Genomic DNA, 18,653 nt, shown 5'->3' with positions numbered 1-18,653 from the left:
CAGGAGCAAATTTTGGTAAGTATTCTGATTAATTATCTCTCCTGACTTCATGCCTCCACGTTCCCTCGATAGCCTCATAGACAGTAAAAGATTGCCTGCGAGCTTCTCCTCCTGTCCATACGGTAATTTCTCCACTGTGCGACAGAGAGTCGCTGGTTATGACGCTATCGTTAGCCTATTTTTTTTTACAAAAACTGCTTCTACGGGACCATAACGTAAGATACAAGGTAATGGAGCCTTTTATACATTTTCGTGTTTCTTTGGAAATAATTAATGGACAAATGGAGTCTTTAAACGCCTCAGATGTAAAGTTATTCGCTGTCAAAGTGATGCCAAAATGAATGGGAGTCAATGGAATGCTAACAGCAGGTGGGGGTCCACTAGCCAATGGCGGCGCCCAGGGCTGCTTAAAAATAATATGAATCCCTGCCCCCCTGATCTGGAGCTGTCTGTGGTATCTGTTTCTCTCTATTTGACGTGATCGTTGGGAGAAGTCCCTCCCATTTGTGATGCTGCCTTATTAGCATAAACACAGCCCTGAGTGAGAAGCAGCAGTCCACCATTACTGTTTTCTTGTTGTAGATACTTGTCAGTGCCAAAGAGGCATTAGAAGTGTTGTGTTTTAGGATGCACCAATGAACATAGGAGTCTCCATAGACTCTCTCCATCTGAGCTGCTGAGGACATTGTGGTTAAGTTTCATTTTCAAAGGACATATCCCAGGAGAAAATCGGAAAAAGTCCTGTATGATTGTGCTAATCATTTTACGCCAGACTGTCTAACAACTGAAGGTCATTTCAAGGCTGGATTATTGCAAAATGGATCCCTAAAGAGGGACCGATACCAATGCTTCGTGCACAGACTTCAGCTCCAGACAAAGTAAGTGTGTCATATTTCTTTTCAAATTGCCTTTCTAAAGGAGCTTATTGGTACTCTGTAAGGCTAATGTTGCTAAAGCTACCATTGTCACTGCCTGTTTTCACTGTTGCTGCCTTCAGGTGCTACCAGAATCAAAGTAAGTAAGAATGTCATAGTTAAAAATTGCATATGAAAGCAATGTGAAGTCGACCGCTTGAGAGTTTCTGACATTTCAGTGTGAGATTGTCCTGTTTTGTTGTTAAGCCGAGTTCAGACTGCACAATTTTCAAAGTAGTCGGGTCAATGCTCTTTTTACACTGCATGACTATCTTGGCCAGCATTCAGTCGCTGCTGTGTTCACACTGCACGATGGATCGGTGACAGAAGGTTTCACACTGCATGACTTTACAATAGGAAGAATCGCCGACAACTCTGTCTGGCACACAGACTATATTTCACAACCAAACACGTGCGAGTTGTGACAAGGAAACAACGTGATATCACACGTGCAAAACCAGAGTTCTCACGTGAGACTGGGATTATTATTAAAATGGTAACCCGAAAGAAGCTTGCAATACGAATTGCCTGTGTGCTGGTTTGCAGCGAAAACAAGTAAAAGAAAAGTATATGAAGGAGGAAATGGTTGGGGAGATGTGAGGATATTGTTGTCTATAACTCCTCCCCGAACTCCCCACTGCTCTGTATCTTGCTCTCTTATTGGCTGTCGGTCATTGTCAGTCAGAACACTTTTCAACCAGCAGGATTTTGAATCGCCAACAGGTCCAGACATATAGCATGCCAAATATCGCGTTTTTGCTCATTCACACTGTGTGATTGACTCGCATAAACAAGCACCGATATGCCTGTGATTTCAGGAATTTGTCGTGATTTCTCAAAGTCTGTCGGCGAGCCAAACCCATGGGCTAAAATCGTGCAGCCTGAACTCGACTTTAGAGGCACCAGAGCATGAGCCCTTGAAGCTCCGCCCTCTTCTGAAAAGGGGGCCAGGAGAACTAGCTCATTTGCTTTTAAAGGGACAAACATAAAAACAGCATGTTTTGGCTCAAATCCCTAAGTGGAAAATTTATCAAGCTATAAAAAATAACCTTTGGGTATTTTGATCTAAAACTTCAAATACACACTCTGGGGACATCAGATAATTATTTTAAATCCTTAAAAAGGAGCATAATAGGTCATCTTTAAGTTTTTTTTTTTTTTGCTTTAAGTCTGACATTCATTATATTTTACCCTCAAGTCATCCAAGACGTAGGTGAGTTTGTTTCTTCATCCAAACTGATTTCTGAAATTTAGCATGACATCACTTGCTCTTCAATGCACCCTGTGCAGTTAATGGGTGCCGACAGAGTGGGAGTCCAAACAGCTGATGTAAATATTAAAATAATTAATGACTCCATTGCATAATATCGTCTTGTGAAATTAAAAACTGTGTGTTTGTAATAAACAAATCCATCAAGATGTTTAACTCCAAAACCAAAACATCCATAATCCATTATAATGTTTTATCCAGTGAAAAAGTCAATCTCTTGTTATCCTCTCAAATCAAAATCTACCAACATAATTTGTTTGGAACTGTTTTGGACCATTTTTGCTTATATTTTCCGAGCAAAAATGGTCCAAAACCGTTTGATCGGTGCATATTTCTCTATAGATTCAGACAAGACTACTATCTGCATGCAAGGGTTTAAAATAAAAAATATTAATTACAAACACAAAGCTTTTCACTTAACAACTGATGGACTGGAGTCATGTGGATTACTTATAGATTACTGTGATGTTTTGTAAACTGTTAAAACTATCATTCTGACGGCACCCATTCACTGCAGAGGATCCACTGCTGAGAAAGTGATGTAATACAAAATTTATCCAAATCTGTTCTGATAAAGAAACAAACCCATTTACATCTTAAATAGCCTTAGGGTGAGCAAATTTTCATCAAATTGTCCAATTTGGGTGAACAATTCCTTTAAGGTTTAATTGATTATATGCTCATTTATACATAATTTCGAATCATAAGTGTGAATAGTGTGTACAGTATATAAGACCCCTCTTGAAAAGCTCTCTGAATTTCCTGCTCAGGCTGTTCACATGGTAACCAGGCTATAGGAGACACTGTACACAAAAGGACTTCCAGAAAATCCCTTAGAATCCGTCTCTTTTATGGTCAAAGCATTGTAGAACTGCAAAGAAAGGATTTCTATTGTTCCTAAATGCTATTTTTCCACATTTCTTTCTAGTCAGAGGTAATAACACAACATGAGGCTGACAAACTGTCTAACTGCACACTGGTGCTTGATAAGCTGTCAGAGCACAAAGCAAAGTGAAACCATCTATGACAATGAGAGGCAGTGATTCACCCGGTATCATCTATAAGCCACTCTGCTTACTACCAAAGACTAATAACTAAAATGATCGGCCACACGGAGCATTTTAAAGAGGTCAGTAATCCCCTTGCCAAGTACGGCGGTAATAGTAGTAGCTTCATGGTTAAGACTTTTTCCAAGACAATCAATATTAATATTTTGTTTTCTGGACCTGTGACGTGCAAATACACATAGTCATGGCAACCTCAAGACTTTTTCCAGGGGTCCACAGATTTCCTTGGATGTGGTTAATTCTGTTTGCATTATTCATCTCTCCATGATGTGCATTTCATATCTAAATGAATACACAACCTGCTTTTGTTTGAACATAAACATGACCGCTTGCAAATGTTGAGAGTAGTGATTGATTTGTGTCCATTACCTGTAACGCTGCTCTTCTTTAATTCACTTGTATCCCTTTCTCTTGATCTCTCTCGTTTGCCTAATTAGGCCTGAATGGATGAATGAAGAATGGATTTGATCTTCCCCAGTATTTGTTTTGTATCTCTGTTCTGAATTTTAAAATTCAGATTTTTTGTATGTAAAGCGAGCCAGGAATTTTAAAACAGTGTTCCAGGTGGTCACAGGTCATTAATATTTAGATTTTACATTCTGGCCAGGTTGATTCTTCTGCTGCATTGGATTCAGTAGTAAGTTAGCTGATAGTTTAGCTGGTTATATTGTAAAACGAGTCATCATGAATTTAAATTTACCTCAATGATAGTCTCAAGGTCCAAATACTCTTGAATTTTACAAACTCTTGACCTGTTTATTTCAAACGAACACTGCTGGATTTAAGATTAAGTGAACCCAGCTAACAGGGAATGTTCTTAGAACTCTGGCTAATGTCTGGCAAGGTTTCCTCAAAGTCATAAACAAATGACTTTCCAGTTGGATAATATTAATAGAACATTCTTTCAGAGTTATCTGGTCTTTAATAATGTTCTCAAAACCTAAGCACAAACAAAAATATTTATAGATTAAAACTGAACATTCAGAGAATGTTTTCGTAACTTAAAGAGATAGTTCACCCAAAAATGAAAATTCTGTCAATATAACAACTCACCTTCATGTCGTTCCAAACCTGTATGAAATTTGTTCATCTTCAGAATACAGATTAAGGTATTTTTGATTGAGGACTGACACAATAGAGAAGATATTGTTGAATAAAGTAATTATTTTTGTTTTCTTTGCACACAAGAGGTATTTTCATAGTTTCATAAAATTATGGTTGAACCGCTGATGTCACATGGATTATTTTAACAATGTCCTTACTACCTTTCTGGGCCTTGAATATGGCAGTTCCATTGCTGTCTATGCAGGTTAGAAAGCTCTCGGATTTCATCAAAAATATCTTAATTTGTGTTCCAAAGATGAACAAAGGTCTTGCGGGTTTGGAACGACAAGAGGGTGAGTAATTAATGACAGTATTTTCATTTTTGGGTGAACTGTACCTTTAATGTGAATGTAAGCAATATGTTCTTAGAACACATTTTTTTAAACAAGGAAGTCATACTTTATGACTCCTTCATGAACAAACAAAGTCCTTGGGGAAAAATGAACAAAGGTAAAGCAGACATCATGGGATGTGAACTGTGCAGTAGTAGGAACAGTGTGTGTGTGACTGGTGTAAGACCTCCGTCTGTGTAACCGACAGTGACAGAGAGCTAGCGAGCAGTTGCTAGTCTCCATCTGTAGCCCTGCTGCTCACTTGGCTATAGGCAAACCTCTCGCTCTTCTCTGGGAATAGTGTGTAGGTCATTTGAGTTCAAAGGATTCAGGGGGTTTTCTTAGTAGTGCTGATGCATTATTGACTTCTTGTCTACATCTAACTTTCTAAAAAAACTATCAAATAAATACACTGCATTAATGTAATGAAAAAAGAAGAAGGGATTCTTGCTAATTACAGACTTGTTTGGAGGAAGCCATGAAAAGAGATTGATGATTAGTCTTGGTTTCCTTTATTCTTTTGTCTTATCAGTTTATCAATTTTATTTTCCTCTGCTTTTTACACACACACACACACACACACACACATACACTCTCACACTGTCAGTTACACTGTTTAGGTGCAGTTTTTAATTTTAAGTTACACTGTCAAGGTCCAGAAAAGTATGAAAAGCATCGTCAGAATAGTCCATCTGCCATCAGTGGTTCAACCGTAATGTTATGAAGTGAGGAGAATACTTTTTGTACGTGAAGAAAACAAAAATAATGACTTTATTTAACAATTTGTGTCCTATGTGTTTCTCCACATCACCATAGTGCCATTTTGGAGATTAGGAGCTTAAACTGTGAATGTTTTTTTGTGTTAGCCTTGCCACAAGGATACGTTTTCTATGTGTATTTACACTTTGATTTGACAAAAACAGCGTATCCGTTTAGCGTGGCTGACACAGAAGAGCGAACACTGCTTGTGTTCAACAGATGTTCTCCAAAATGGTGTTACAGTCTTTCATACTTTTATGGACCTTGACAGTGTAATTTACTTGGCAGTCTATGACAGTCACAAGCCTCCCCAGTTTTTTTTTCAAAATATCTTTGTGTTCCAAAGACAAACTAAACTTTTAGGGTTTTGGAACCGCATGGGTGTAAGTGATTAATGACAAAATTTTAATTTTGGGGTAGAGAAACCCTTTAAAACAAATTCTGTTCTTTTGAACTTTCTATTAATCAAAGAATCCTGAAACAACGTTACAGAGGTTTTCACAAAAATATTAAGCTGTTTTCAACACTGATAATAATAAGAAATATGTTTTAAGTAAACATATATAAACTATAACCTATTAAACCTGATCAGGTTTAATAAAACTTTAAATTCATAAAATAGAAAATTGTTATTTTAACCGTATGTTTAATTAAATGAATGTTGCATGCTTTGGCGGGAGATTGTTTCCACTTTCATATATGTCTTTTTGAAAATATAGTATAAAATCAAAACAATAGTCTCATCTTTTAAGCATGAGTTTGTGAACATTTGCTTTTAGATTTTTAGATCTTGTGCTGTACACCAAATGTACAAATTATATTGTTTTGTTACTTAACGTCTTTTTATGGTGTTACTGTTGTGGACAAAATTTTAATAGAATGTTAAACAGAATGAATTAATGAATAATGTATGAATATTTAGATTTATGAAGTATTTCAGAAAAAAAAAAAATCTTACTAAACCCAAGAACCATATTGAGACTATTAGAGAAAGTCTTTCTGGTCTGGATATTGGATATTTTCATTTACACAATCACAGTTTCTGAAAATGTGGAGAACAAATTAAAACCCTTGATTACTAGAATCCATTAACTCATCCTGACAGTGTTCTCGGAGGAAGGGGAGGATGGGGCTGCAGTCTACAGCATTTGTGCTGGCTTTGAGCCACACCAACTGTTCAAAAGACAGACACCCACAACCATACAACAAGCCAAAGCCTGAAGAATCTGCTCAAGAGACAATTGTACAATAGAAATCATACAGTCCACGTCAGGCATAGGACAACAGTGGCAAAATATACCTATAGGATCAGTAATCTCATGCCATAATCCTCTAAAATTTCAGACTGCTGCACATTTCTGAGCCGCTTGCCCTCATATCGAGAGAAATCAATCTGACTTTGAACTGAGTGCAAACTATACCTGTACTAATACCATGGATAAAGGTCAAGGGTCATTGGTCACATTTTAATAGGGAAAAACTGTTAGGTGGTCTTCTAGAAGAACAAGAGGTTTAAAAATGTTTAAATAATTTTTAATTGTAATATTTCACAAAATTACAGTTTTTACTGTGTTTTCCTCAAAAAAAAAAAAAAAAGTCACCCATGGAGAGGATAAGTGACTTCCTTTAAAGTGCCCCGATTATGGGTAATGAAAGGTTCATATTTTGGTTTTGGGAGTTCCCAACAACAGGTTGACATGCATGTATTTCATTGTATTATAATGTTTTGTTTTGTTTTTTTTTAATATTTACTTGCTCATTGACTCCTTGTCACGGTGTCTGGTCTCTGTTTCCCTGAGTCTCCACTATGGTCTCACTTCCCCATAGGCACCTCACCTCAGGCACTACAGTCGTGGCCAAAAGTTTTGAGAATTACATAAATATTAGTTTTCAAAAAGTTTGCTGCTAAACTGCTTTTAGATCTTTGTTTCAGTTGTTTCTGTGATGTACTGAAATATAATTACAAGCACTTCATATGTTTCAAAGGCTTTTATCGACAATTACATGACATTTATGCCAAGAGTCAATATTTGCAGTGTTGGCCCTTCTTTTTCAGGACCTCTGCAATTCGACTGGGCATGCTCTCAATCAACTTCTGGGCCAAATCCTGACTGATAGCAACCCATTCTTTCATAATCACTTCTTGGAGTTTGTCAGAATTAGTGGGTTTTTGTTTGTCCACCCGCCTCTTGAGGATTGACCACAAGTTCTCAATGGGATTAAGATCTGGGGAGTTTCCAGGCCATGGACCCAAAATTTCAACATTCTGGTCCCCAAGCCACTTAGTTATCACTTTTGCCTTATGGCACTGTGCTCCATTGTGCTGGGAAATGCATTGTTCTTCACCAAACTGTTGTTGGATTGTTGGAAGAAGTTGCTGTTGGATGGTGTTTTGGTACCATTCTTTATTCATGGCTGTGTTTTTGGGCAGAATTGTGAGTGAGCCCACTCCCTTGGATGAGAAGCAACTCCACACATGAATGGTGTCAGGATGCTTTACTGTTGGCATGACACAGGACTGATGGTAGCGCTCACCTTTTCTTCTCCGGACAAGCCTTTTTCCAGATGCCCCAAACAATCGAAAAGGGGCTTCATCTGAGAATATGCCCCAGTCCTCAGCAGTCCATTCACTATACTTTCTGCAGAAGATCAATCTGTCCCTGATGTTGTTTTTTTGGAGAGAAGTGGCTTCTTTGCTGCCCTTCTTGACACCAGGCCATCTTCCAAAAGTCTTCGCCTCACTGTGCGTGCAGATGCGCTCACACCTGCCTGCTGCCATTCCTGAGCAAGCTCTGCACTGGTGGCACTCCGATCCCGCAGCTGAATCCTCTTTAGGAGACGATCCTGGCGCTTGTTGGACTTTCTTGGACGCCCTGAAGCCTTCTTTACAAGAATTGAACCTCTTTCCTTGAAGTTCTTGATGATCCTATAAATTGTTGATTTAGGTGCAATCTTAGTAGCCACAATATCCTTGCCTGTGAAGCCATTTTTATGCAACGCAATGATGGCTGCACGCGTTTCTTTGCAGGTCACCATGGTTAACAATGGAAGAACAATGATTTCAAGCATCACCCTCCTTTTAACATGTCAAGTCTGCCATTCTAACCCAATCAGCCTGACATAATGATCTCCAGCCTTGTGCTCGTCAACATTCTCACCTGAGTTAACAAGACGATTACTGAAATGATCTCAGAAGGTCCTTTAATGACAGCAATGAAATGCAGTGGAAAGGTTTTTTTGGGATTAAGTTAATTTTCATGGCAAAGAAGGACTATGCAATTCATCTGATCACTCTTCATAACATTCTGGAGTATATGCAGATTGCTATTATAAAAACTTAAGCAGCAACTTTTCCAATTTCCAATATTTATGTAATTCTCAAAACTTTTGGCCACAACTGTACAATTCCCGCAAAGCCTTGTCCCTTCATCACAGTAATTTCACTCCTGTTAATTGCACTCAGGTGTTTTCACTTCATAGTCATTACCCTGCCTATATTAACCAGTCTGTTTTTGTTTTCATGGAGTCCTTTCCTTTAGTCACCCAGTTTCCTCGCCTTCTGAGTTTCAAGTTCCTATTCCTGTTCCTATCCCTGTTTGTTTGTTTGTTTGGATCGATTTTTGGTTTTGACCCCCTGCTTGTTGGATTCTGAATTTGGATTACCCATTAAACTCACACTGCGTTTGGATCTCTCGTCTCCTGTGTTTCCCTGGGTTCCCGATCGTAACACTACTAAACGATTCGCTCAGCGATTCATTTTTCCAAAGCCCTTCTTTGTGTGACGCTAATCTGTGGTGATTGGTCTAATTTTCATTTCATCATCCCTAATAAAGCAGCGTTTGTGAGCACAGTGTTGCTGTGTGAACAGCCGTTATTGTGGAAACCGCTCAAGTGGCAAAGAATGAATTTGCATTTTCATTCAGACCAATGCGAAAATACCATAAAATACCAACAAGTTGGCGGGCAATATGCTAATGTTTCATGTTGACGTCATCATGAAACTGCTTGGGATTTGTTTTAAAAACGACTTGTTTCAATGATTCAGAGTCGAATCTTTCTTTTGAGAGACAATTACTTTGTTCACGGTGCACTTTCAAATTTAAAACTTTGCATGATGTTTTTATTTACTTAGAGCTGTGCTGCACACAAACATCCATAATAGGGGTACTTTAAAAATACTAAAACAAAGCCTTCCTTTGGGTTTGTAATGAAGAGAACAATGTCATCTAGAACATCTCTATATTCCCTGTGGTCACTGCATAGCAACTGGTTTGAAGAGATAACTGTGAATGAGAATTTCTGGAATACAAAGTGCTGAACAATTACACTGTAATGAAACATATTTGTGATGTTCTATTCAGCTGCAGCTCTGACCTTTCCTTGTCTGCTTACATTTTTTCGCTCTGATTATCTCGCTCATTCTCTGAAAGTCAATACAGCTTTATTGGAACAACTGACTGAAATATTGCCAAAGCTTTGGAGTGCTTACAGGTGCAATAAATAAAACAAAATCTTTTCAAATAAAAAATTATTTAAATTTTTTTCATCATATTTCAATAGGATAAAGTTGTTAAACAACATTTATAAGTATGTGTTGTGCATTCTTTTTAGCAACTACCTTACCAATTAATTAATAAAAGATAATTTATATTAATAAAAGAGAGCAGCAATTTTAAAACTGACATTGCTATCATGGCATTATTATACAATCACCTAGAAATGCTCAGGACAAAAGTTCAAAACAAAGACTACTTCTTTCAATATGAATATATAACAAGAATTGGCCATTAGACAATGTTGCTCTGTGTGAATCTGTCAGGAAACACACTGAAGGTGAACCAGAGGACAATACTTTAGCTTTTTTTACATCTCTTTTAGCAATGTCAATTTGTAAGAACAGCAAATAATAGCTACTGAAATAAGCTTCTACATTCCCAGAGAAAAAAATTAAACAGCCTCTTTCATGATTCACAATGCAATTCACAAAATGATTCACTTTCCATCTGACTCTGAATTAAAACAACAAATATTTCAATGACATACCGAAATTATTGTGTCTGGTTTTGGCAGATCGTGAGTAATCATAAAGAATGATGAAAAAAAGATCTGCCATTTGCAATGAATGCAGGTTCACAGTTTTTACTGATAGAAAAGAAATGGTCTTTTTTTAAACCTTATGTATTGTTTTGGTCTCCCAAGGCACACAATTCTGTATGTTAAAATAATAAAATTATTAAAACAACAACAACCTGACTTTTCCTCTGACTTTGACTAATCTCCGAGCAGCCTTAGGATGAATCTCAAATTAAGCATGCCCTTTAAAGAAATGTGACGTTTATACAATAGACTCTCAATTTTAATGTAGAAAAAAAGTTATTAATTATTTTTTGACGTTTGAAGCATGTTACCTAGTTGACATTTTGTTTATAATCAGTTTTAGAAAATGACAAATCAACCCGATACTTAAATGTTTAGTATGCTTTTGAGCTATCAAAATGGCCTTGGGGTTAACATTTAAAATTTTGCTTTAAAAAAAAAAAACGAATAAAAAAAAAACACTGAAATTGCTCATAATTGATACAATACATCCTCATATTTTAAAAATACTTATGCACTAAACATATAAAGTACATTAGAGGTATAGAATAAAACCCCAACATATAGTAACTTTGAAGACAAATAAAGTAATTTAAAAAATATTCAAAAATAATAAACGTGAATGTTCAAAAATGAAAGCTCTCCAAATTAACTTTGAATATTATCACTACAGCTCACTCGCACATGTACTTTTCAAAAAGAGCTTTTTCATTATTTTTAATTCTAAAAATGCAGAATGAAATTTGTTATTGTATGGAACAAAAGATACAGGTTGTATTACATGTTAGCTTGCTTGTGCTCAAGTGCATGATTGAAGTCCATATATCATAATTACAAGAACATATGCTTCTTACCACAGGTAAAACAACAAATTGTTTTATGTAACAACGAAATCAGTGACCATGTACTCATATTATAAAAACATACAATTTAATTGGTTTAAACCCCCCAAAAAAGATGTCTATTTTGATGGATGTAGGGTCTGAAGGGATCAAGTCAATAATCATGTCAATCAAATAATAGTAAGGCACAATCATACTACCATGTCTTGTAACTTATATGTCATAATTGAACATATCAAGTCACTCACCCCTTATGAACTCTCATTACTGGATAACATTCACACCGTACTGCATCACAGCCCATGAGCCAGTGCTTGAGAATTGTCTGGTCTTAACTTAAAAAGAGTCTTATGTTTGTGATCTCCATGCCGTTCCCTCCAGGTAATCTTATCATCCTAATATCACTCCCTTCATGTTGGCCACAGCCATCTTCCTTCACTGTGATCTTCGATGAAAGCACCTATACCATGTTTTCTCTCAAGAGCCATATAAAGTGCAGTATTCTCTGATTGTCCCTGAGTCTGCAGGCTCTTCAGGGTGCTTAGACTATAATTGTAGCTCTCCTGCATTCAGTAGTGGGTTCTGTTATGGGACTCCACCACCATATGTCAAATAAACACACACACACACACACACACACACACACACACACAAACAAATAGCCTTACTGTTAATCAACTTGGCCATGGAGGAAGGTGACTATATGTTTTTTCCTGTGCTGCCTTTTCTTTACAGCTTGATGAAGTATTATAGCCACAGCCTAGGCGAAATTCCTCTCGAGTGAAGGATGTGTAATCGATGCGCGCTCGAGAGGTTGTGGAAGTGAAATGAAGAATGAAGAGAGCAATTTTCAGATTACACTGAAATGATTTCGTGATATGCTTGTACTCATTTCATTAGTATTCCTCTCATGCTTGAGTGCTGCTGTTTGTGTTTATCAGGGTGGGTAGCTGCTGCCAACTTAAAAAAATCTAAACAAAAAAGTGCTTTGGTTGTTCTGAAGCAAAAATGAACCACAACAAAGTTTTTCAAAACCCTCAGAAAAAAACATAAATTGAGAGAGAATTCTTCCAGCCTTTTATCATAGGGATAATGGAGATGTGGTCTGCCTCTCTGAAATTACCCTGAGTATGAAAGACATCATGTTTTCTCTTTGTTTGTATTTTCCACTCCGGAACCCTGAGGGAAGCAATTCAGTTACGAAGGTTATCTTTCCAACTATTACAGTGTACCTGTGACCCTCTTATCAGAGGATTTCTCATAGGATTCATTCAGACAACTACTAATAAGGAGGTTTTAACAAAGCACCTGATTATTCTGAAGAAGAAAAGCAGTCTTGGAGATGGAGCGAGTGCTTTTGTAACTGGTTTTGCCAAAGGGAGTGAATCTGGTCATTAGAGCTGAGAGAGAGGCAGGAGAGCCGTGATTGCAGCTCTGATTAGCTCTGCTGCTTCATGTTTCCTACGTGACCTGGTCATAGTCGAGCTCCACAGTGTGAAATGCAGGACACTCTCTGAGAAAATAGCTGCAGCTGGACTCAATCAAGTCCTGTAGTACTGAAGATCAATGCCAGAAACCTGGACTACTCTATTTGATAACAGAACATTTGACTAATGATTTAACTACAGTACAGACCAAAAGTTTGGACACACCTTCTCATTCAAAGAGTTTTCTTTATTTTCATGACTATGAAAATTGTAGATTCACACTGAAGGCATCAAAACTATGAATTAACACGTGGAATTATATACATAACAAAAAAGTGTGAAAAAACTGAAAATATGTCATTCTAGGTTCTTCAAAGTAGCCACCTTTTGCTTTGATTACTGCTTTGCACACTCTTGGCATTCTCTTGATGAGCTTCAAGAGGTAGTCACCTGAAATGGTCTTCCAACAGTCTTGAAGGAGTTCCCCAAAAGATGCTTAGCACTTGTTGGCCCTTTTGCCTTCTGTCTGCGGTCCAGCTCACCCCTAAACCATCTCGATTGGGTTCAGGTCCGGTGACTGTGGAGGCCAGGTCATCTGGCGCAGCACCCCATCACTCTCCTTCTTGGTCAAATAGCCCTTGATGCCTTCAGTGTGACTCTACAATTTTCATAGTCATGAAAATAAAGAAAACTCTTTGAATGAGAAGGTGTGTCCAAACTTTTGGTCTGTACTGTATATGCTGTTTATGTGTCTTCACACTGGTTAAAACTATTTTGCACATGATTTTGTATAAATTTGTATGATGTGAATTGTATGAACATATGATGTTTAGAAAAAAAAAGCAAGCATGAAGGTTCACCCCTAAACATAACCTTCACTTGGGCAGATCATACAAATTTTTTTTTATTAGACTGAATTTCAACAAATAAGCTACTAATTCGCCAAAGCATGTAAAAGTTTGGAATTACAATGAGATAGTTTGATTTAATTTCAAATTTAACATAGTTCTGGCTAATAAAAAAAAACTATTATGATAACAAGTTACATAAAAATTCCCTATGATATTTATTTTAATATCAAGCATCACAACAGACATTTATGACTCGGTTTAGGGCTTTAATAGGCTGTTTAAGTCAGTGTGGATGGATCCTTAATGTTTTGAACAAATTGAAACGAATGATTCAAGGACACTCACTTCTATAATGAATCAGTGTCGGTTGAATAAATTATTCCATGATTCATTCATAAAGAAAGTGATTTGTCTTTATGTGTTACGACATGCAGAAAGAGTTCTGCCTCACCACTAAAAGCAAGGGTTGGATCTGATCTCATTTACTTCCAAATTCGACTCGGGACACCCATGGTGCTGAATCCCTTGATGTTAAAGTCCATGTCTTACAACACTAGCGCCAGAACTTTGATAGATGCTCAGTGTGGTGTACACGTGTCTCCGGGCAAAAGGAATGGATTCATGACAGTTTATTGCAATATTGTGTTTTATATTTATGTTGTCAGGTGGAACGTCTAGGCATTCTTCAGATCTTGAGCAAAAATAGACATACTGGTGAAGTGCTGCAATGTCTGCTGTGAGCAGATTTATATTTCTTACAAAACTGATTTAATACCTTTTCTCAGTGAAGCAATCTTAGGATAGTACTCACTAATAAAATGCCCAGTTGGCAAAAATCAATAACCCATTGCATGCTCCAGTTCAACTTGATTTTCTTACATTAAATATCACTTTCTCTTTCAGCTGACCCTGAAAAATCATGCTCTCCAAGTATCAGACATCCTGATAAAATGACGTGTTATTTATATTGATACAAGGCAACATGAGAGACATTTCCCCAACTTTGAAACAGGCCCAGCAGAGGATGATTATAATGTAATAGAAAGTGTGTTCAATCAAGCAAGATTAATGTAGAAACCAGAGCATTGGAAAACCTAAATGGTCCAGTAATGGCCAATGAACCCACAAACCCATCTCAAGGGGCCAGCTGCTCTAACAAAATGAACTCTGCCAGTAGAGCTTTCGACACGCAACAAACAACAGAGAAAAATCACTTAAGCAATGGACTGTGCAAGATGATGAAGGCTCAAATACTGCCATTGATTTATCACAGGTCAGAGTTTTTCAATCTAATTGCAACCTGATCTCGAAAGAGGAAATTATTAGTTATGTTATAAACTATTTACAATCTCTTCTAGTTAAAAGAAATGAAAGGCAATGCAAATATTTACACTCTTCTAATAGATTCTGTAGCAAACCTGGCCCGGTCACACAACGTACTGTCATTTCCTTCCCCATAGCTGATTGAAACATCACGTATTCCTTTCTTTCTCCCTGGATGTGAACAATGTTCTCAGGCTAAACTTAATGCCCTCAATAAAATATAACTTCATATTTCAGAATGAAATTAAAAATTCATGTCCACTCCTTCAGAAGATCTGTCAAGTGTGTCGAGCTGCTCTAATATTAAAATGGCTCGTTTCTTTCTCAGTCTCGCAGCTGTAGGGGAACTTCTCAAACGTGGCTCCCCAAAATGCTCATCAGTCAAGCTGATATCGCAGACTCTGTGGATTTGATCCAGCATAACTAGTAGTATATCATAATGGTCACACAGTTCGCTCGATTGAGCTTCATACAACACAAAAAGAGATATATTATAGCCTACAGTCAGACAATACCTCCTCTCTAGTCTCATTCTTACTGTTTGTCTTTCTCTTACCATACGTCTCATTTTCATCATTATCCAAGAGAGTGTAAATTATAGCTCTGCACTCATGACTGGCCTGGGAGAAATGAATTGATAAACAGATAGGGCGGCTTCAGTTCTTGTTTAAAGGGTAAGTGGCACTTAGACAGGCAATGCAAAAGCATTAATGCAAAATTCTCCCTCCCACCTTCCCATTCTCGACAGACTTCTTTGTACTCTGAGATCTCAATAAGTGACAGAAAAAAAGATGCCACATTAAACTGAAGAGGATGGAGGAAAATAAACAAACCCATGCCATGTGCAGGACAAAAAAAAAGAGAGGAGACAGTCAAGGAAAGACGCGTGAAGAGGGTTGAGATGAATAGAGGTAAGGATTCGTGAATTCGAGATTAGTTTGGCCTGACATCGAACAACTAGGCCGCAGGCGACCAATTACACTCCACACTGCTGGAAAGGCAATGTTTCACAGAGCCATACATTATTTAGTAGCCCTAATACTCATTGCACCTTTTTGTGTGAGCCACAGCACTGCATTTCTTTCTTACTTTTACTGCAGCTGAGTCACTCAGGAATTATTTCATTTTACAATATAGCATATATGCTATAAGGTTCTCAAAATTGCTGTCATTGATTAGTTTAATATCGTGCTGTGATTCGTAACTTATGATACTCGGTTATTAAACTGTTGATTCGCAGTGAATAAACCGTGTGCGCCGTCTATTGGTTGCCGTTGGAACTTGCTTGTGTTTGAATGTTCATTTGAGATCAGGACTAGGACTTAAAAATATTTAACAGCAAAAATTATAATATGTTTTAAGCACAAGCAAACATTACTCTGAGACTCGTAACAATCTTTTAACATTCAACGTTAATCGTTAACCCTTTACATCTTTATTATTGTCTGTGAAGTATGGCTTTATGCACGTTTCATGGTCAGTATAGGTTGTAAAATTATTCAGTAGCCTACCAATTTTGCTTAGTAATAATTTCTGTACTTTTGCAGCTTCTGCACCGTCTTATTGGTTTGGAAGTTGATGGAACAGTGATTGGGAAGCATATTGACCACTTATATACCTATATACTTGTCAAACAGTGCATAATTAAAGACAACCTAATTTGGCATTAATTAATGTTAAATGCAAGTTAGAACCATAGACTATAAAAACAGGCTAGAACCTGTAATTTGTACTGAAATGAAGTCTCCACTAGAGGGAGATAGAACACAATTTTTCGTACTGTCTCTCGTATTACTGTCCAGTTAAAGTTGGATCCAATATCCCAAACCTGTTGATAAAAAGCAACAAATAATTCTGATTTCTTTTTTTTCCCCTCTGCACATATTTGTAAATTTATATCATTTCTTAACTATTTTAGGATATCCCAAAAGCTGGCAGCCTTGTTGCACACTCAAAAACTGACGTGAAACTGTTGTCAAGGTGTGGCCATAGCAATGTTAAAGAAAGAGTGGCAATAATTCAATCAAAATCCACAGTGGTGCTATGTATTTCTCTGTTGGACCAGGTTTTGTGACCCTGAGCTACCCTCATAGTTGTAGTCAGGTTATTTAAAGCTACACACAGGTATCGTCGTCTGAAAATACATAATGTGAATACACATAATTGTAAACATTATTTTAATACTATTTTTATGATAAAAACAGGGGTATCCAAACCATAGATATATGTACATAGACGCTTCATTAGTGGCTGTTTCTCTGGGCACAACGAACACACAAGTTGATGCAAGTTGACTGTACATCTGCAACCATAGTTATTATACACATTTATGAATATTCAGATATGCAATAATTTGCAGTATATGATTTTGTTAAGCTAGCACAATGCATCAAGACGAAGGCTTTGGCTAACATTACATCAAAAATTAAACTAGTTTAAAAACCGATAATATTGAGTTTACACATCAAAAGCTCAAACCAACACATTCTCAACTATGAAAGGTTATCTAATTTCTTTGGTAATTTAAACCTCAGAGGTTTTTACAACCAGAGGCTGCGCAATGTTATGGCATCTTGGAAAAAAAATCATTGATTTTTAATGTAAGTGACAACAGGTTGACCGTTCCAAGATGTCAGAGATATCTGGAACAGCTTAATGTGGAATCTACTTATACATATCTATGGTCCAAACCTGTTCCTGCAGAGTTTAGCTCCAGCCCTTACTAAACAAAACTGAATCCATTAATCAAGGTCTTCAGACTCACTAGAGACCTCCAGGCAAGTGTGTTGGACCTGGTTGGAGCTAAACAAACAAACAAAAAAAAAACTAATTGGAGCTTTAAAGGAATGTCACAGCGACCCACAGCATCAGTCAAAATATAATCATGATAAATCTTTATAAAGCTTCCTATTAGTTCAGTCAGAAGTAATGCTACAATACTACGTTTTAGTGGTTCAGAAAGGTTTCTATCTGAAAACACATTAGGTTATTACTTGTGCAGTCAAACGATTAATCATGATTAATCACATTCAAAATAAAAGTTTTTGTTTGCATAATATATGTGTGTTGACTGTGTATATTTATTATGTATATATAAATACAAACACATGCATTTAAGAATTTTTGCTATATTAAATATATTTATATATGAAATATATGTAAATATTAATGCTATATGTATGTAGATGATAAATAAACACAGTACACACACATATTGTGTAAACAAAAACAAAAACATTGATCACTTCTGAAGGTCTTTATTCACCCTTTATTAGCCTTGAGGAGTACTTTTTATGATGGATGGATCATGGATGTGCTTTATTTTGCTTCAAAATCTTTATCATAATTCACCGCCATTATAATGCTTGGAAGACCTGGGACATTTTTTATATATACCACCAAATGTATTTGTCTAAAAGAAGAAATTCATATAGCCTACATCTAGGATGGCTTTGCTTGAGGGTGAGTAAATTATGAAGTAATTTTGATTTTTTGGTTAACTGTTACTTTATTGCCAGCCGAGTGCCATTGTAGAAGCAATTGTAAAAATCGTGTTCATTAATTGTTTAATAAATGGTAAATGTAGCGGAGGGGGTTTTCTGGTAGGCCAATTTTTTTTCACTTATTTTCCTAAATACATTTTTAACACAAAAAATATGAATGTAAC

At 36.8% G+C, this 18,653-nt stretch overlaps 1 long non-coding RNA gene across 1 annotated transcript; it reads left to right on the top strand.

Annotated features, from left to right (window-relative positions):
- The first annotated feature begins 760 nt into the window (after nucleotides 1-760).
- LOC132122244 (uncharacterized) lies at nucleotides 761-12,336 on the top strand. Its single transcript, XR_009426353.1, has 3 exons — nucleotides 761-878; nucleotides 3,113-3,313; nucleotides 12,121-12,336. It is a non-coding gene; the product is annotated as an uncharacterized LOC132122244 (long non-coding RNA).
- The last annotated feature ends 6,317 nt before the right edge of the window (nucleotides 12,337-18,653 follow it).

The sequence above is a fragment of the Carassius carassius genome, chromosome 40 (assembly GCF_963082965.1).
Source record: "Carassius carassius chromosome 40, fCarCar2.1, whole genome shotgun sequence".
NCBI classification, from domain to species: domain Eukaryota; kingdom Metazoa; phylum Chordata; class Actinopteri; order Cypriniformes; family Cyprinidae; genus Carassius; species Carassius carassius.
This window is presented reverse-complemented; position numbering and strand designations above follow the sequence as displayed.